The sequence below is a fragment of the Cervus elaphus genome, chromosome 13 (assembly GCF_910594005.1).
Source record: "Cervus elaphus chromosome 13, mCerEla1.1, whole genome shotgun sequence".
Classification (NCBI taxonomy): Eukaryota; Metazoa; Chordata; class Mammalia; order Artiodactyla; family Cervidae; genus Cervus; species Cervus elaphus.
In genome coordinates, this window is record NC_057827.1 from 43,462,599 (window position 1) to 43,482,026 (window position 19,428).

Below are 19,428 nucleotides of genomic sequence, written 5' to 3' on the forward strand. Positions count from 1 at the left end.
TAACCAGTGTCAGAGGAGCATGCTCCAAGATACTATTGTGAAATTAAACTCATGAATAAAAAGCTTATACACCAAAAAAAATGCAGTATATTGCCAAAGACCCACAGGAATATATGCGGGGATGGATTCTGAGGTTCTGAATCAGAAAAAAAAAATGGAATATAATCATTTGTTGAGACAAAATTTTAGATATGGGTTTATAAAAAAGAAAACATGTGATTTTTTTTAAAAGCAGAAAAACAGACAAAGCCATCTTTGAAAGTAAGTGGTGTCTATTCTCTGCAAGCTGAAAACAATAGTTAGAGATGCTGCCATCAGTATGAGCCCCATTACCAGCACTTAACCCGCATAGTGATAATCAGTCATTTGATGCCCGCCACTTTGCCTTGCTGATTGACTAGGAGGTGCTTGGCTCTGAAAAAAGTTATGTACTCACTAAAGTACCCCATTATCTGTATAAGCAAAAGAAGCAAACAAACACCACCACCTCCATATATAGAAAACAGAGTCCAGAATTGAGCCTCCATGCCATGGCTCCCTCAATCAATCCACAGCACAGAATTTATTGACTGCAGAAGAGGCTCGGAATTCTTGAGGAGGAACTCAATGATGGCATTGTCTGAGACTGATTTCCTTCAGAGGCACACTCGAAGTGAAGATTCCTACAAAAGTGGTATCTTTAAAAGGGGGAGGGGATCTAAGAAGGGGGTGGGGAGGCTGGACCTAGAACAGCCTCAGTTTCACCCCGAAGGATCTCTGGAACATAAACTGAACTGCAGGTTTTCCCACCTCAGGGAAAGGCAGCGAGAGAGATGGCATCAGTATTTTATATCCACAGACATTGGCTAAAGCCCACCTGGAATCCAGCTGTATACTTCCAGATATTTTGGTTCTTTGCACCTGCAGGAAAAGTGGCTCCATTAGTTGAAAAGGCAGTTTCTAGAAGCGGAATTACAGAGGCAGACCATTCACAGAAATGGTAATAGATCTGAGTAGACCTGTGTGAAGCACTGACAATGCCCATTACAAACATATTGCTGTTCAGTCGCTCAGTAATGTCTGGCTCTTTGCAACCCCGTGGACTGCAGCACGCCATGCTTCCCTGTCTCCCAGAGCTTGCTCAAAGTCACGTGCACTGAGTCAGTGATGCCATCCAACCATCTCAACCTCTGTTGTCCCCTTCTCCTCCTGCCTTTAACCTTTCTCAGCATCAGCGGATTTTCTAATGAGTCAGCTCTTCGCATCAGGTGGCCAAAGTACTGGAGGTTCAACTTTAGCATCAGTCCTTCCAGTGAATATTCGGGACTGATTTCCTTTAGGATGGACTGGTTGGATCTCCTTGCAGTCCAAGGGACTCTTGAGAGTCTTCTCCAACACCACAGTTCAAAAGCATCAATTCTTTGGTGCTCAGCTTTCTTTATAGTCCAGCTCTCACATCCATACATGACTACTGGAAAAACCACACCTTTGACTAGACAGACTCTTGCCAGCCAAGTAATGTCCCTGCTTTTTAATATGCTATCTAGATTGGTCATAGCTTTTCTTCCAAGGAGCAAGCATCTTTTAATTTCATGGCTGCAGTCACCATCTGCAGTGATTTTGGAGCCCCCCAAAAATAGTCTGTCACTGTTTCCATTGTTTCCCCATCTATTTGCCATGAAGTGATGGGACTGGATGCCATGATCTTTGTTTTCTGAATGTTGAGTTTTAAGCCAACTTTTTCACTCTCCTCTTTCACTTTCATCTAGAGGCTCCTTAGTTCTTTGCTTTCTGCCATGAGGGTGGTGTCACCTGCATATCTGAGGTTATCGATATTTCTCCCGGCAACCTTGATTCCAGCTTGTGCTTCATCCAGCCTGGCATTTCACATGATGTCCTCTGCATATAAGTTAAATAAGCAAGGTAACAATATACAGCCCTGACATATTCCTTTCCCAGTTTGGAACCAGTTCACTGTTCCATGTCCAGTTCTAACTGTTGCTTCTTGACCTGCATACAGATTTTGCAGGAGGCGGGTAAGGTGATCTAGTATTCCCATCTCTTGAAGAGTTTTCCACAGTTTGTTGGGATCCACATAGTCAAAGGCTTTAGCGTAGTCAATGGAGCAGAAGTAGATGGTTTTCTGGAATTCATCCAGCGGATGTTGGCAATTAGATCTCTAGTTCTTCTGCCTTTTTAAAATCCAGCTTGAATATCTGGAAATTCTCGGTTCATGTACTGTTGAAGCCTAGCTTGGAGAATTTTGAGCATTACTTTGCTAGCATATGAAACGAGTGCAATTGTGCAGTAGTTTGAACATTCTTTGGCATTGTCTCTCTTTGACGCTGGAGTGAAAACTGACCTTTTCCAGTCCTGTGGGTACAGCTGAGTTCCCCAAATTTGCTGACATATTGAGTGCAGCACCTTATCTTTTAGGATTTAAAATAGCTCAGCTGGAATTCCATCACCTCCACTAGCTTTGTTCATAGAGATGCTTCCTAAGGCCCACTTGACTTTATATTCCAGGATGTCTGGCTCTAGGTGAGTGACAACACCATCATGGTTATTTAGGTCATTAACATCCTTTTTGTATAGTTCTGTGTATTCTTGCTACCTCTTCTTAATATCTTCTGCTTTTGTTAGGTGCATACCATTTCTGTCCTTTATTGTGCCCATCTTTGCATGAAATATTCCCTTGGAATCTCTAATTTTCTTGAAAAGATCTCTAGTCTTTCCCATTCTATTATTTTCATCTATTTCTTTGCATTGTTCATTTTAGGAAGGCTTTCTTTTCTCTCCTTGCTATTCTTTGGAACTCTGCATTCAGATGAGTATATCTTTCCTTTTCTCCTTTGCCTTTAGCTTCTCGTCTTTCCTCAGCTATTTGTAAGGCCTCCTCAGACAACCATTTTGCCTTTTTGCATTTCTTTTTCATCACTGCCTCCTTTACAATGTTATGAACCTCTGTCTAGAGTGTTGTTGGAGAAGACTCTTGAGAGTCCCTTGGACTGCAAGGAGATCCAACCAGTCCATCCTAAAGGAGATCAGTCCTGAGTGTTCATTGGAAGGACTGATGCTGAAGCTGAAACTCCAAAAATTTGGCCACCTCATGCGAAGAGTTGACTCATTGGAAAAGACCCTGATGCTGGGAGGGATTGGGGGCAGGAGGAGAAGGGGACGACAGAGGATGAGATGGCTGGATGGCATCACCGACTCAATGGACATATATATATATATATGTATATATATAATCTTTATATTACATAGCTTCTTTTGCAATATTCATTTCTGATTTTTTTTTAAATTTTATTTTATTCATTTTTGGCTGTTCTGTGTCTTTGTTGCTGCACAGACTTTTCTGTAGTTGCAGCGAGCAGGGGCTACTTTCTAGTTATGGTACAGGGGCTTCTCATTGCAGTGGCTTCTCTTGTTGTGGAGCTCAGGCTCTGGGGCATGGTCTTCAGCAGTTCCTGCTCCAAGGTTATAGAGCACAGGCCCAATAGTTGTGGCACATGGACTTAGTTGCTCCTTTGCATGTGGGGTCTTAGTTCCCTGACCAGGGAGTGAACCTGTGTCTCCTACACTGGCAGGTGGGTTCTTTACCACTGAGCCACCAGGGAAGTCCTTGATGTTAGTTTTGTAATGAAATTTTGAATCTTTAGACTTAGTTCTATTTTTAATTTGTTTCATTACTTGACATTTTATATAAATTCTTACAAATTCCTTATTCTTAAGAGCTGTTAATTTTCCTTCATTTCTCAGTTGAAATTATGTACCTTTGGGATAATATTTTTTCCCTTAAAATATGTGAAATTTCTATTTTCAGATTTCCTATTTATTTCAGATTGTTTCTCTGCTGCCTTAACTTGACTGGGTAACACTCTTGAAATTTAACTTCTCTTTGAATCAGAGGACATAACATTTCAGAAAGTTAAAAGTGCCTACTTACTCTGTGGGGTGTGGGTGGTACAGATTGTTTCATGACCTCTAGACAAGCCCCAGTGAAAAGCTAGGTTGTCTCTCTTTTAATTGCCCCATTTGGGGTCTAGATTCAATTACCGTCCTATCTGAGGTTTCAAGAGTAACCCCTCCTAACCTCTTGAAGAATCTTCTTGGTGACCCTAAGGAGAGCAGTTTTCAATGAAGTGGTAGAAGCAGAGCCAAGATTGTAAGGGGATAAAGAGAATAAATTCTGAGGAAATGCAGCAACCAGTATAGAGTATTCTTTCAAGAAGGCTGGTTAATGAAGGGAACAGGAGAGCAGCAGAAATGTCTAGAGAGGAGACAGGTTGAGGAAAGATATTTTCGAGTTGAGGGAAACTTGTATAGCACATTCCTGAAGGAAAAGAGAAGAGAGCTCCCAGGGCTGAACAGGTTGAAAATGCCCAAGAATCGGGACGGATATGTAAGGCAATACTCCAGAGAGGATCAAAGGGGTTAAGGTCAGTATACAATTACCAAATGTATGACATCCCAAGGATGTGATTTTTCACAAAAGTCTTTTTTTTTTTTAAATAAATCTCTAGAGTAAATTGGCAAGCCCCACTCCTCATAATTTCTAAATTTGAAACAGGGTTTCCTTTTTTTAGCCAGACTTTCCCAAAGGAATTTAAAAAAAAAATACCTAAAATTTTGTGATGAGAATAAACAATGCCAAATTAGTTTTGTTCACCTGCTGATTTCTGGTGTATTTTGACAACTTCATTCTCATCTCTGATTTTTAACCATGAGCATGAGAGTCTTGACTCCAGAAATGACCATGGTATGTGCCATTTAGCTTGGTAACTATTATATTAGACAGAAACTAAAGGAATTTGTTTTTATGCATAGTTGCACATTGTTTTCTATTTAAAAAATTTCATTGAACAATGGTGCAATTAGTAATCAGTAGAACACTTTTCTATTAATGCGTCCTCTTTATCTCAAATGCTGTTACTAAAGGATTTTGGGGTCTCTATTTTAGTTGGTTTAAAATCATTTTCCTTAACTGCTAGTGAATGTGCATGTGTTTATGTAGACAGACACAACTCTTCTCCTATAATGAGAGTAATGGTGTAATGAAAAAAACATTTATTGGATGTGTATTGGCATAGCACCTGTTGTTTATACACATCAACACTGAAAATGGAAATGCCTAGACTGATGAGCTAGATATTAATCAAGTTAGAATTAGCACTAGACTGTACATGCATTACTCCCCAAATGTTGGAGTAAATGGCTTACTCCATACGCCACATATTCAAATTTGCATATGCTAATATTTGAACAATTATGCATGCTTTAATAATTGATTGGAAAGCTAAGTTAAAAGAAACTTACAAAAATTCTTTTAAATAAATATTAATATTCTAGTGTATTTGGGGAAAAAATGGAATTGAAGGCATATGATCTTATGGGGAATTGTTCTTAATTACTTTCAGACATATGAATATTATGGGGTTTTCAATTTAAGCAGACATACTTTTGTTAGAAACAAATTTTCTGACTATATCAGGTGAACTTTTTCATTTGTTCTTAAGAGGCTATCTGGCATGAAGCAGTAACCGAGAGAGTCTTTCTGGAAATCTGGAAACTGATTTGTATTGCTTATGCTAAGTTTAATAATGAATTCATTTTAATATATGTACTTTAATCAAGGATTGACAGATAAAGAGATTCATTTAAAAGTATACATAATTAAGTTTATATCGCTCAAATGAACATAATAACTTAAACTATTCTAACTATTTGACTAGGACACAGGAAAATAAAAAATATTTGAGCTGTCAACAAATATTTTGTCAACAAATTCAAGAATGAAAATTAAATTCCCATTTAATATTTAGTTTTTAGCCCCTAAATATCCCAAAAGATCCTTTGCAAGCTAAATGAGATGAGCATAGAATATAATGGAGATAAAATAATCACAAGCTTATTATAAAAAATTTAGACTAGAAATCATAGGCTTTACTCCATCAGAAAAATAAACAAAGACAAAGACAATGAACAAAACAAAAGCATGAATCGGGTGCAGTTTTCCAACAACTAGAGCAGATTAAACAAAGCATGTTTATTTTTGTAAGCATTTTCACAGCTCAAACAACCTAAATTTAAAAAGAATCATAGGACCTTCTTACAAAGTAAAAATGCAGACTCTAAATGATGACTGGCTTGTGGAAACCTAAATAAGGAAGCTGAAACTGAAGATGCTGTGGGACCAATAAATAAAGGCTCAAGGAGAGGAAACTGGCCTGAAGTTTCTGATGCTGACTTTTAAAAATACATATGTAGATGGATATAAATTTTTCTTCTGCTTTTGCTAGTTTATAAGACTTTGAATTTTAACAAAAAGATTAAAGATAAAGTTATGCAAGGCTAGCATCACTATATATCTTGAACTCAACAGACAGAAGTGACTGTGACTGCTTAACACCCCCCACACCTGCTGTCAAACTCTAATTTTCTAATTTCCTGACAAACACATGGATGCACTGTACCCATCTATCAGTGGATTTCACGGACAGTTCTATTCTTGTGAGAAGCACTGAATTCTGAAGGGGCAGAGTTGCTAGCCGTCGATACATCAGACATTAACATTCGCAGGCATTTGTGCTCAGAGAAAGGAAAAAGTTACTCTGATGTGTTCAGTGACGATGTGAAACTGGATCCTCACATCGCCAATAAATATCTTTCACTTTCTCGTCATTGACTAATTGGATTTGTTGGTGTGTTCATAAAAATTGTGGAGTATGCTCCAGAGAGGCCAGGCAAACATCCCTGCCTGTGTTACCCTGAGTAGCCTGGAGACAGAAGAGTGGGGCTAAATCTTAATCCTCAAGTCTGTGTGACTGTGTCCGACTCTTTGCCATCTCGTGGACCGTAGCCCACCAGGCTCCTCCATCCATCTCTATGTGACCTCCATCAAATCAGTGGTATCTGACTGAGATCCAGGTTCTTTAGTTGTAAATGAAATCTAGATTCATTTAGTTGTAAATGAAATCTAGATTACTTGCACAGTGGTGTTTCCCAATCTAAAGTTTTCTTTGGAATACAATACAGGCATTCCAATTGACACAAAGGCAGAGTCAGAAAACAAGCTTCAGAATGCTAAGTGGGATATCTGGAGCACCTTCAAGGTTCACATCAGCAGAAACATTTAGTCTTCAACTTGCTGAATTTTTCAGATAGTTATGGCAGCAAGTTAAATAAATTTTAAAAATGATGACTCACCAAAGAGTTGTGATTTCCATTAAAATGCCTTTCTTCTAAAAAGACTTGAATTCTTATCTTCTATGAATGAAATGAGTAGAACTGAGTGGAAAACTGATCCCCTATCATTACAAAATAACACTTTAAGGACCTGGCAGGGAGTGGAATAAGATTCTGGGCACACTTTAAAGTGGGTAACATCTGTCTTTCAAGCACCAGTCTTTCTGTTGCTTCACATTTTCCTGTCTGCAGTGGGAGGGAGGCCTTTCTCCCAGGGATGCGATGAGATTCAGGGATAAAATGAGAGATTGTGTGGGGTGTACAGGATTAGAGTATCTGGTGTTCAGCATAAGTGAGGGAAAGTCCACATTGAGAATTCCAGGTAAGGCCTCTATCCCTGTGCCCTGGGCACTTTGTTCATGGGCTCATTCAACAAGCATTAAGAGTGGCTCGGATTAAAAACTGATATTCATGAATAAGGTCATCTTATTCATTGATTTATTAAAAGCTTTACTTACCAACTTGTGAAGAGCTTCTCCACATGTCTCTCCGCATTCCTCTTTGTTACCATTCTTCCAGTGTTGTTCTTTTCAGGTCCCTTGCCAACTGATATAATAAACTTGCGAGCTATTCTTATGACTCAACATAGATCTGCATCTTAGGCCATCACTCCTCCCCTGCCAACTAGATGTTCTATTCTTTTGAAGGATTTTCCTCAGCCACTGTCTTTCAGGGCCACCTGAGTGGAACCATAATGCAGTGCCTGTCAATTTTCAGACATTTGTTAACATACAGTGCTGAGCCAGAGATGCAAGTTAACAAAGAAGTGACAAGGTGGTAGAAATAGATACCATGGGATTCTGAGCTACACATTCATTCATTTTTGCAGAGTCTTCTGGATCTGCTGAAACTCTCTCTCATTCAGACCATTGTGATTTAACATTGGAATGTGTCTGTACATATACAAGTTTATGATTCAGTGGACTTTAACATGGGCAATTGGGAGTGCATAGTTGCTCAGTGTCCCGTGGTCAGATCTTCAGTCTCTACTAAAGCCAGTCAGGCACTGATTTTCAAATTGAAAATGGTTAATGGCAGAAGAGGACATGACCCTACTCCAAAATCCTAGAGCTCTCCTATCAGGGCTAACCAAATACTCCATAGGTCCTCTCCATCTGCCACAAACTCTCTGAATACAAATTGGTCTGCTGAGTCCCAAGGCTTAGGTGGTGAAACAGTTTACACCATATTTGTAACTAGAATATTACAAGTATTAGAATATTTTTAGGCTCTAATTATAGTATCATTCAACATTGCCCTATAGATTATTCAGTAATTAAACTGGAGCAAGATGCCCAAATGTGTTATAGGTAGCCCCTGCTAATCCAAAGAGACTCACTAAATTGTGCCTTTTTCTTTGTGGTGGGCGATGTGCCTCTCATTTCAGAAAGGCTCTCACCACATACTTCAGATAACACAGAGGCCTAGAAACTTCACTGATTTGAAAAAACCAGCACTTTAATGGGGTTTACCTCCCATCCTATGCATATCTATGTTTCAGTAAAGCACTTAGGGTGTTTCCAGTTCCTACTCACCAGGTCAAATGGGCCTAAAAGACCTAATAAGACTGCATATTTAATTGGCGCCACAACTTGGCAACTTTTAGAGTCAGGCCCTGGGCTTTATCCTCTGCCATATCTGCTCTGCAGCCATAGATGATAGACACTCCTTTAACCATACAGGCTTTGTGATTTTCCTTTTTGCAATGACTCCAGCTTTCAAGCCTTCCAATGTGTCCTCTGTACTTTACATGCTGGGCTTCCCAGGTGGTGCTAGTGGTAAAGAACCCACCAGCCAGTGCAGGAGAAGTAAGAGATGTAGGTTTGGTCCCTGGGTCAGGAAGATCCCCTGGAGGAGGAAATGGCAACCCACTCCAGTACTCTTGCCTGGGAAATCCCGTGGACAGAGGAGCCTGGCAGGCTACAGTCCAAAGGGTGGCAGAGTCAGACACGACTGAAGCAACTTAGTACATATGTTCATACTTTAAACACCGGAGAACAGTGAGAAATAACCAACTCAAGCCACAATTTTGTAACCACCAATCACCATTGTTCCCAAAGTGATCAAGTGTCACAGTCACCTGATCTTCAGATATTTTGCCTTTGACATACTCTCTCTTCTGTACCACCAAGGGTGATAATTTGAGTAATAGTGATGTCAGCACATGCCACAATTACTTGTCACATTTCCCTATGGTAGGGAGGTTATCTGCACCCTTCACAAATGTGTTAACAACTCAGTTACAGAATCCCATTTTAAAGGTTTATTTCCTGTGATCACTCCTGATGCCAATCACTTTTTTAGAATCTTAGAAGGAAAAAATGTCAAATTCAAACCAAGAGACTAGGGAATTCCCTGGCAGTCCAGTGGTTTCAATTGGGTGTGTTTTGATCCTTGGTTTTGGGAGCTAAGATTCCACATTCCTCAGGACCAAAAAACCAAAATATATAAAAAACAGAAATAATAAGGTAATAAATTCAATAAAGACATTAAAATGGTCCACATCAAAAAAATCTTTTAAAAACATGAGAGACTAAAGAAAAATTACTGAAGGGACTATTTAAAATTTGTGGGCAAGGTTAAAGGAAACCAACAAGAGATGGCAATGTTCACTTGGGTTACAAAGAGCAGGAAGCTGATAACACTCATTGATAGACGGATAGACAAATAGATAGATAGATATCTGTATAACTATACATATATAGTTTTTAGACAGATAACTGACTTGTTTTTGGAAAGCATACAAATAAAATGCATGCTTACTTTGAGAGATAAGTTGTTTTTTTTTTTATTAGCTGGAGGCTAATTACTTCACAACATTTCAGTGGGTTTTGTCATACATTGATATGAATCAGCCATAGAGTTACACGTATTCCCCATCACGATCCCCCCTCCCACCTCCCTCTCCACCCGATTCCTCTGGGTCTTCCCAGTGCACCAGGGCCGAGCACTTGTCTCATGCATCCCACCTGGGCTGGTGATCTGTTTCACCACAGATACATGCTGTTCTTTTGAAACATCCCACCCTCACCTTCTCCCACAGAGTTCAAAAGTCTGTTCTGTATTTCTGTGTCTCTTTTTCTGTTTTGCATATAGGGTTATCGTTACCATCTTTTTAAATTCCATATATATGTGTTAGTATGCTGTAATGGTCTTTATTTTTCTGGCTTACTTCACTCTGTATAATGGGCTCCAGTTTCATCCATCTCATTAGGACTGATTCAAATGAATTCTTTTTGACGGCTGAGTAATATTCCATGGTGTATATGTACCACAGCTTCCTTATCCATTCATCTGCTGATGGGCATCTACGTTGCTTCCATGTCCTGGCTATTATAAACAGTGCTGCGATGAACATTGGGGTGCACGTGTCTCTTTCAGATCTGGTTTCCTCAGTGTGTATGCCCGGGAGTGGGATTGCTGGGTCATATGGCAGTTCTATTTCCAGTTTTTTAAGAAATCTCCACACTGTTCTCCATAGTGGCTGTACTAGTTTGCATTTCCACCAACAGTGTAAGAGGGTTCCCTTTTCTCCCCACCCTCTCCAGCATTTATTGCTTGTAGACTTTTGGATAGCAGCCATCCTGACTGGCGTGTAATGGTACCTCATTGTGGTTTTGATTTGCATTGAGAGATAAGATTATATTTAAAATTCTGTAACAGAATCACTTATTTGCATTTTAGTGATACCATAGAATGGCCATAATTTTAGCATCAATAAAAATCCTTCAATGCCAATGTCAACATTAGCCTGAGATTTAAGCAGCATGAGTACTTATTAGTATTATTCAAACTGTGTGGTCTTTTTGTATGTGGTCACTTTAAGGTCTACCTTTACATTTTATTGATTTCACACCCTTAAAACTATTTATGGGGACAGTGTATATGCTAGAAAGTAATTTAATGGGTTGAATGGTGGCCCTCAAAAAGATATGTCCACATTCCAGAACCCGTGAATGTAATCTTATTTGGAAAAGGGATTTTTGCAGGTGTAATTAAACTAAGAACTTCAAAATGAAATTTTCTCAAAAAAGAGATACTTAGAGGAGAGACACACAAAAAAGACAAGATGGCCAATGAAGATGGAGGCCAAGAAACATCTGGTGCCACCAGGACCTTTAAGAGAGGAAGGATTCTCCCCTAGATCCTTTGAAAGGAGCACAGCCCTGCCAACAACTTGATTTCAGATTTCTGGCCTCCAGAACTATGAGAGAATAAATTTCTGTTGTTTTAAGCCACCAAATTTGTGTGATTTGTTATGGCAGCCCTAGGAAACAAATATAGTCATCCATAAACATTTCACTTCAGCACATTTTTCTGGTGGAAATGCTGCTAGGCATTCAGGGCATAAAAAATGACTACGACATAATTCCTTCATTTTCTAAAAGGGCAAACAGACACATTCAATTAACTCAGGGAAATAATGTTGAATTTGCAGTATGAGGGGAGCACAGAGGCAGAAGTTATGAATTTTGGCAAGACTATTCAAGTACTGTCAAGTGGTATGATGAAGTTGGAGTACAAGGATTCATGATGGAGAGAGACAAAAGATGAAACTGTAAAAGAACAGAGGAATAGACTTTGAATGACCTTCATTATTATTTTTAAAGAGTTTAGTATTTATTTCTGAAGGTTAGGCTTTGTTAACTTTAAGCACCAACTCCAAGAGACAGATAGTTGCTACCTGGAGTTTGGTGTTTAGATGAATTATGAAGCATATTTGACTTAATTATTCATTCACCAAAAATTTATTGAGATCATATTGTATGCTAGTGGTATGCTAAGGATACGGAATTTAGTGGTTGGCAAGGTAGAAACAGCATGTCCTTATTGAGTATATAAACTAAAGGAGAGGGGGGAAAAAAACTTGCTTGATTAGCCATGGACATTGGGGAGAATACGTGCTTTCACAGTACACTCATTAACTATGCTTTAGGACGTGGGGAGCTGTTGAGGGTTTGCAATCTCATACTGGGAAAGATTGAAGGCAAAAGGAGAAGAGGGTGGCAGAGGGTAAGATGGTCGGATAGCATCACTGATTCACTGAATATGAATTTGGGCAAACTCCGGGAGACAGTGAGGGACAGGGAAGCCTGGCATGCTGCAGTCCATGGGGTCGCAAAGAGTTGGACACGACTTAGTGACTGAACAACAACGAAAACTTGAGCAGTGACCTGAATATAACTGTATTTCGTGGGGATTGATCAGTTGTTGGGAAGGACGAACTGGGCTGGGAAGAGACCAGAGACAAAAGGATCTATGAAACACTATTAACAATCTTGGAAGAAACTATGATCATCATAATTAGGTAAGAAACATTGGAAATGGGGGAGGATGGCTGGATTAAAATCATATTCCACAAATGAAGTTGATAAGGCTTATAATTAATTAGATCTAGGGAGTGAAAATGTTGCGGGAGCCTCTGATCGTCTTTAGCTTAGATTATTACCAGTCTATGTCCACCCTGGTTGTAGAATGCACCATTATTTGATTTATCACTAAGGAAGAAAAAAAACTCTCATTAAACTATGACATAATGCTTTCTAATCTCTTAAGAATTTTTGTTTTTGAAGCTTTCTCAAAGCTACTTTAGATTTATTTAGACAGAAGACTTAAAAACCATAATTTACTCTTCTGAAAAGGAAAACATAAGCAAAATAGATTGCTTAAAGCATTCCTAAAACTATTTTCCCAATCAGAATTCTAACACTTATAAATCATTTTTTCTACTCAGAATTGTCAAAATTCATTTTTTTCATACAGTATTGTCTTCTGGGCCAACAAGAGTCCTCTACTATTGTTTTTGAAATTTTCTTTGAAGTTGTAAGCTTTGAAGCTGGCATTTTGTTGATCTTACAAGAGCATGTCAAAGGAAGGCTTTTAGACAATGTCTAGGATTTATATGCCTTCAAGTGATCCTTAAAATTTTTCTTGACTAAAAGGTCAGGGCATTGCCATTGTCCAGCTCTACTGAGAGGAACAATTAAGATGTTCATGTGGGGACCGGCAATGAAAATTATATTACAACTGTGTCCTGGGCCAACAATTAGAAGTCATTAATTATGAGAAGCATCCTGATTTCAGAGATGTTAAAATGAGTGAGAGTGTGCTTTAGAATTGATGAAATGTGGGGACGATGACATTAAATAAGACAGGCAGCAGAGGGACATTAAAGATTCAAATTAAATTGTTTCATTGTTATTTCACTAGAAACACAGATAGTATGTACAGCTCTCAGAATATTTTAGAGAAATAAGTGATAATAGACGTTTTGAACATATGCTTCCTTAAACTAGGCGATATAATGTTTTAGTAATAAGATTCCTGGGGTAAATCTGTTAGTAATGAAGTGTGTATGTGTTTGATTAGAAAGTGTATGGCGGCTCTCTGTAGTTCCTTCCTTAGGCACTTTTACAGGAACTGTGATGTGTACTTTCTCTGACAGATCACACTTGGGCCAGACAGTAGAAGCCTAGAAGCATCCCTGGCTGCTTCTATGAAGTACTGAACCTAAAGAAAAGAGTAAACCTCAAAGAGGCATTCACCTGGCTACCCTCGACATCTAGAGGGTTTTTGTTTTTTAAAACCATTAAGCGCATCAGAATCTATACTAAAAAATACTTCAAAAAAGGGGATTATTTAGGCTGGTCTCTATTACTTGTCGTTTGAAGAATTGCAAGTGACAGTTTTAACCACAGTCAGAGGAGACCAGGGAGTAAAGTGGAAATTTAAACTGTTCTCACTTTCTATTACATTTTAGTTAGGTTAGATAAGTTTTCCAACTCTTAATTTCATTTTGAACTCATATTTCAACTGCTGCTTGTTTGTTTTCCTGTTAACATTTATAGCAGTGAATGAGAAGTCATTATTTTTAACTTCAAGTTGACACCCTGAAAACACAATAAAACAGATTGTCTTTCAGAAAAAACTGAAAAATAATAGTGAACTTAATGTAGGAGGAGAAACTGTGATACGCACATTTTAGGCAAAACTAAATCATCACCACTACAACCTCCTTGCTAGCATGAATTGACAAAATACTTAATTTCTTTGAGTTTTACTGGCAAAATGGATATGCCAACATTTTGTGATGATTGAATATGATAAAAATGAAAAATATTAAATATAAAAATGTAAAGATTAAATATGATAAAAAAGGAAAGATTCCTTGCATATAGTAGCCCTTGGTAAGTGATAAGTGATAGCTGGGCTTCCCAGGTGGCGTAGTGGCCTGGGAATCTGCCTGCCAATGCAGGAAATAGAAGAGACTCAGGTTTGATCCCTGGATGGGGAAGATCCTCTGGAGTAGGAAATGACAACCTGTTCTAGAATTCTTGCCTGGAAAGTTCCATGAACAGAGGAGCCTGGGGGGGCTACAGTCATGGGGTTGCAAAGAGCCAGATGTGACTAAGCACGTGTGTGTGCACGCACACACACACACAAGTGGTAGCTACCATTATCCTTGTTACCATGGTTCTGCATTACAGAGCTTTAGCAATTGCAGGAAGTCCCTCAGAATTCCTTCATTTACACATGGAATCTTCATCTTGGGATCTGGAAGGGCAGCAACAAGTCGGTTTAGACAAGGGTTGTGTGCTTCGTTATTAGAGCAAGTCATATGAAACAGACATCTTTGTGGGTTGAGTTTCTTATGGCCATATAATTTTGTGGGACTTATTCAATGTATCAGCTCGTTACATCCCACTTTGATTTTTTTCATTACCACTCTAAAATTGTCAATTAAAAACATCTATCAAAAAAAAAACATCTATCAATGCTGGGATAAGTAGTCAGTTTGGATATTAATGATCTGTTTAGTGTTATGTCTTTCCAGTCATAGTTTATTTCTTGACTATGAAATAATTGAGTAGCTGCCATAACGAGTTATAAAAATTAGCAGACAAATCAAAGAAAGGCGCAAAAAATGACAATTGATAAGTAAGATGTGCAACACCTTTCCATCTTTCCACCACTAGATCAGGCCTTGTGTATGTTTATGGTGTGACTGAGACACGGTGGGAAGGTGGTCCCCATGCCTGAAATCCTGTGCTTTTCTGTGTGTTGAATACATCTCAGTTTATTAAGATGACTCAGATGCTGAGACCATCTGAAGGGACAGAGGTGCTTCATAGGAGAGATGCTGCCCTAAGATAAGATGTGACATGTGCCAATCTTCTCTGCACTGCACTACACACTCTCCCATCTTATTCTCTGATATTTTCACCTGAAAATCAGAGGTGAGCGTGTACAATGTGTATGTTATGGTCTATTTATCATTCTTGGCAATTGTTTGGTTCACCATTTTTCAAAGTTACATGTCACTCACTGATAGAAACTAATTGACTTTGAGTACCAGAAGACTTGTCCTTCCAGCAATGACTCTTTTCCTTGAGAAGAGTTTTGTGTGCTTTGATGGGAACAAGAAGTAAAGTGCACATGATTGAAAACTGTGCTGTACATACAGAATTTCACCTCCACTGAATCCCAGAAGTTCGGGAAATGAGAACAAATTAATGGCTGCAGCTTGACTTCTTGTCTTTTCAACAAAGTTGAACTTAACAACAGATTATGTAGAAGGCTTTACACTGATGAACTCTTCCCTCTCAGGAATCCAGTAATTAATAAGTGGTCACTTTTAATTACATGTTTGTCCAGGCTAGAATGCTAGCGAACACAACTGATTCTTATTAGGAAAGGATTTGATGGTAAGAAATGACCTTATATGTATTTTTAGAGAGAGAGAGATAAGTGTGTGGGTATGTTTGTGTGTGTAAGTACATTGGGGAGGGACATCCCGGGGTGTCCAGTGATTAAGACTTTACCTTCTGATGCAGGAAGTGCGGGTTCAGTCTTTGTCGGGGAGCTAAGATCCCTCATGCCTCATGACCAAAAAACAAAACATAAAACAGAAACAATCTTGTAACAAATTCAATAAAGACAAAAAAATGCTTCACATTTTTAAGAAATGTTAAAAAATAAAAGGATGTTGGGGAATAATTGACTATGCAAAATATTTTAATCTTAAAAAAAGTGTTTCACAGTAAGGTAGAAAAGCCAATGGGAAGTAAATGTGAATACATTTGTAAAACTGAAGTTTGGAATACAATTAGACATTCTTTATAACAAATATACTTGTTTTTTAATGTGTTGACTTCTTGAAATAAAAGTTACCTTTTATCTCTGTCAATGAAACCTGTTTATCTTGTTCTACAGCACCCAAAGGCTCATAAAGAAATATTTCTCCAGAATGTTTTGTTCTGGAAAACAGGGTCATTTAAACACTTGATAACCTACGGAAGACCTAAAATATTTGTAGACTATACGCAGATGAAAGGACTTTCAGCCTTTTGAAACTTACTACCATTTCAGCTTGCCTAATTACTTTTTAATCAGATTTAGCATGAACTGGGATATTTCCCTTGTATTCTGGGAAATACCACACCTCCTCAACCCTACTGCTCACTGTGCACAAGTAACATTTCTCAAAAGGTGTTTAACAGTTCACTAGACCTTTATACCAGGCGTGAAAAAAGAATTAGGTGGCTAAATGAGTTTGGTACATTGTGCATAACATTACCTTTCTCAGGATTTCTTTCATGTGATTAATTGCTTCCAGAAGCAATGCAATAAAGAAGCTTTAGTTAGCTTAATATGATGTCTCCCAAACGTTTTTTTGGGCTCTCGGTGGCTCAGTGGTAAAGAATCTGCCTGCAGGACACTCAGGAGATGTGGGTTCGAGCCCTGGGCTGGAAGACCCTCTGGAGAAGGAAATGGCAACCCACTCCAGTATTCTTTCTTGGAGTATCCCATGGACTGAGGAGCCTGGCAGGCAATAGTCCATGGGGTCATAAAGAGTTGTACATAACTGAGTGAGCATGCATGCACCCAAATGTCTTTGACCATGAAATTATTTTTTAAGAAACACAAGCTGTCTTCACACCACTTTCTACCTTCCTTCCTCAAAAAGAGAAGGTGCTTAATACATTGCCTTGGCAAGAGGTTATAACTTCAGTTCCAGCTTATTTTACTCATCTCTATTTTTCTTTCTTTTTTTGGTCATACTGTGCAGCATGCAGGATCTTAGTTCCCCAACCAGGGAGGGAAGCCAGTTCCCCTGCAGTGGAAGCTCAGAGTCTTAATGACTAGACTGCTGGGGAAGTTCCCACTTATTCTCAACCCCAGCTGAGGGACTCGGTCCCATCAGCTTCTGGTTTTGGTGGTCCGTGAGACTCAGCTATATCTTTGTGTTGACTGGTAGTTAGCAGCATCATATTGTCTTCCTCTGAAGCATGTGTTTGTCTGTGCTATGTTGTGATGGTCCCCTGTGAGGCTAGAGCCCCAATCTCATCTACATATTGCGGCCAACTCTTGAGCTTCAGTCTTCCAGGGGAACTGACAGCTTGGAGAAGGGGAAGTCCTGGCTGACTTCCTTGGATTCCATTGAGAACCACTTCTCAGTATGCCTTTGGAGAGATGGCTGGCCCTGATAGCCAGCTTTCTCTGAATTCAGACTATGAACTTTCAGTGCCTTTGTTTGTCTGCAATGGACCTGAGCCAATTCCAGTACTAATCTTTTAACAACTACTTGCTCATGAACAACAGAAATAACTATCACTGAACAGTTTGAACAATATTCCACAGAACTGTTTAATTAGGGAACCCCCATTTGTACCCTAAAGACACATTATAGGAAATATTTAGTCTCTTCAGGTATGGTAGAATAGAATGTAATAGTTAATGAGCCTCAGACCACAAACTCAGAGGTCCAAGAAATAAAACAGAACTTTCTAAACTCCGTTACACTGAGTTGTGTTTAGAAATTCTAGCATCTGTCTCAATAATCCTCTCCAGGGATATGTTATGTCCCAGGGATAGATTATGCTCCAAGTGATGTGGCAACAAGGCAGAGGGAGAGGGAAACATAAGTTGCTTCTAAGATACTCATCGATCTAATCAGGGAAGGCCTTAGGATCCAGAAAACCCCTTTAGCTTCTGTGCCACTCTGGGAACCCTATGTGAGGCTAACTTGGGTCCTGTCTGTCTTTAGACATGCTTTCAGAAAGACATAACCTCCTTTTCTCCTCCCATCTAGTTTTTATAGGCTCTGGGCATTTTTTTCTCTCATGTTTCTGTTTTAGCTATTTAATATGTGCCCTAAAACCACTCCTATCCCTCCCCTGAGGCTATAAAGACTATTTTTTTCTGTCTCAATGGGGGCAATGGAGGGAGGAAATACTTAAACAGGATATATAAGTAAATATCAGAATAAAATTTCATCTTGACTTATTTTTCTAGAAATTCTGTTTTCTGCAAATAAATTTAATCTTTCGTCCAGATATCACTCCAAACCTCCATCTCTGGAGTACAGAACTTGTGTCTTTATCCCCAGTGGGTTCTGAGGACTAAAACTCCCACTCTCTTAGCACTGGCTGGCTGTGTGGCAATCTTTCCCTAATGGTGGAGTAGGTGAGCGTCATTTAGGATAAATCTCTTTTTTTCTTTGTTTGTGGGTCACTACAGTCCCTTGGAGGGTCTCAGTCTTGCCTTCCAGGAAGCTAAGCTAGAGGTGCAGATGGAATGTTCTTTGTTTGGGATAAGCCTGCAGCAGTTTTCACATAACTGGTGAGAGAGGGAAGCAGAGAACTGGAGAAGGCCAGTGAGCAGTTCTCCAACCTGACATCACCCATTACTTAGTCTTTCTCATGGATCAGACATCTGGTACAAGAAGCAAACAGATTTGGTTCGGCCTGGCTCTTGTGGGGCCCATGGGCCCCCTGGGCCCCCTGGGGCTCTGTTCCAGCTCTGCTTTCTTCAGACCCCTACAACCTCTGTATCAACACATCTGAAATTGCAGCATCTAGAGTCTGTTCACCCACCAACAAACCCATGCTGCAGCCCTGCAGTCTCCTGAAGAGGGTTGCTGACCGTAAAAATTACTCATCTTCTCCATAATCAAAGCAAAAAGAGGAGTGTTCACACTTTCCTAAATCTTAGAAACATCATCCCATCAGGATGAGCAGTGTTCCCAGTAGGAATTCTCCCCTTGGTCTTAGTTTCTGCGTTTTTGCCCCAGGCCACCCCATGGAAAACAAATTTAGTGTTTGTACATTGGAGAAACCCACGAGTCCCTTTGTCCTGGACCAGCCTTGAAAGATCTGTGGTTGCTCCACCAGGCTTCCCATTAAGCCAGAAAAATGCCAC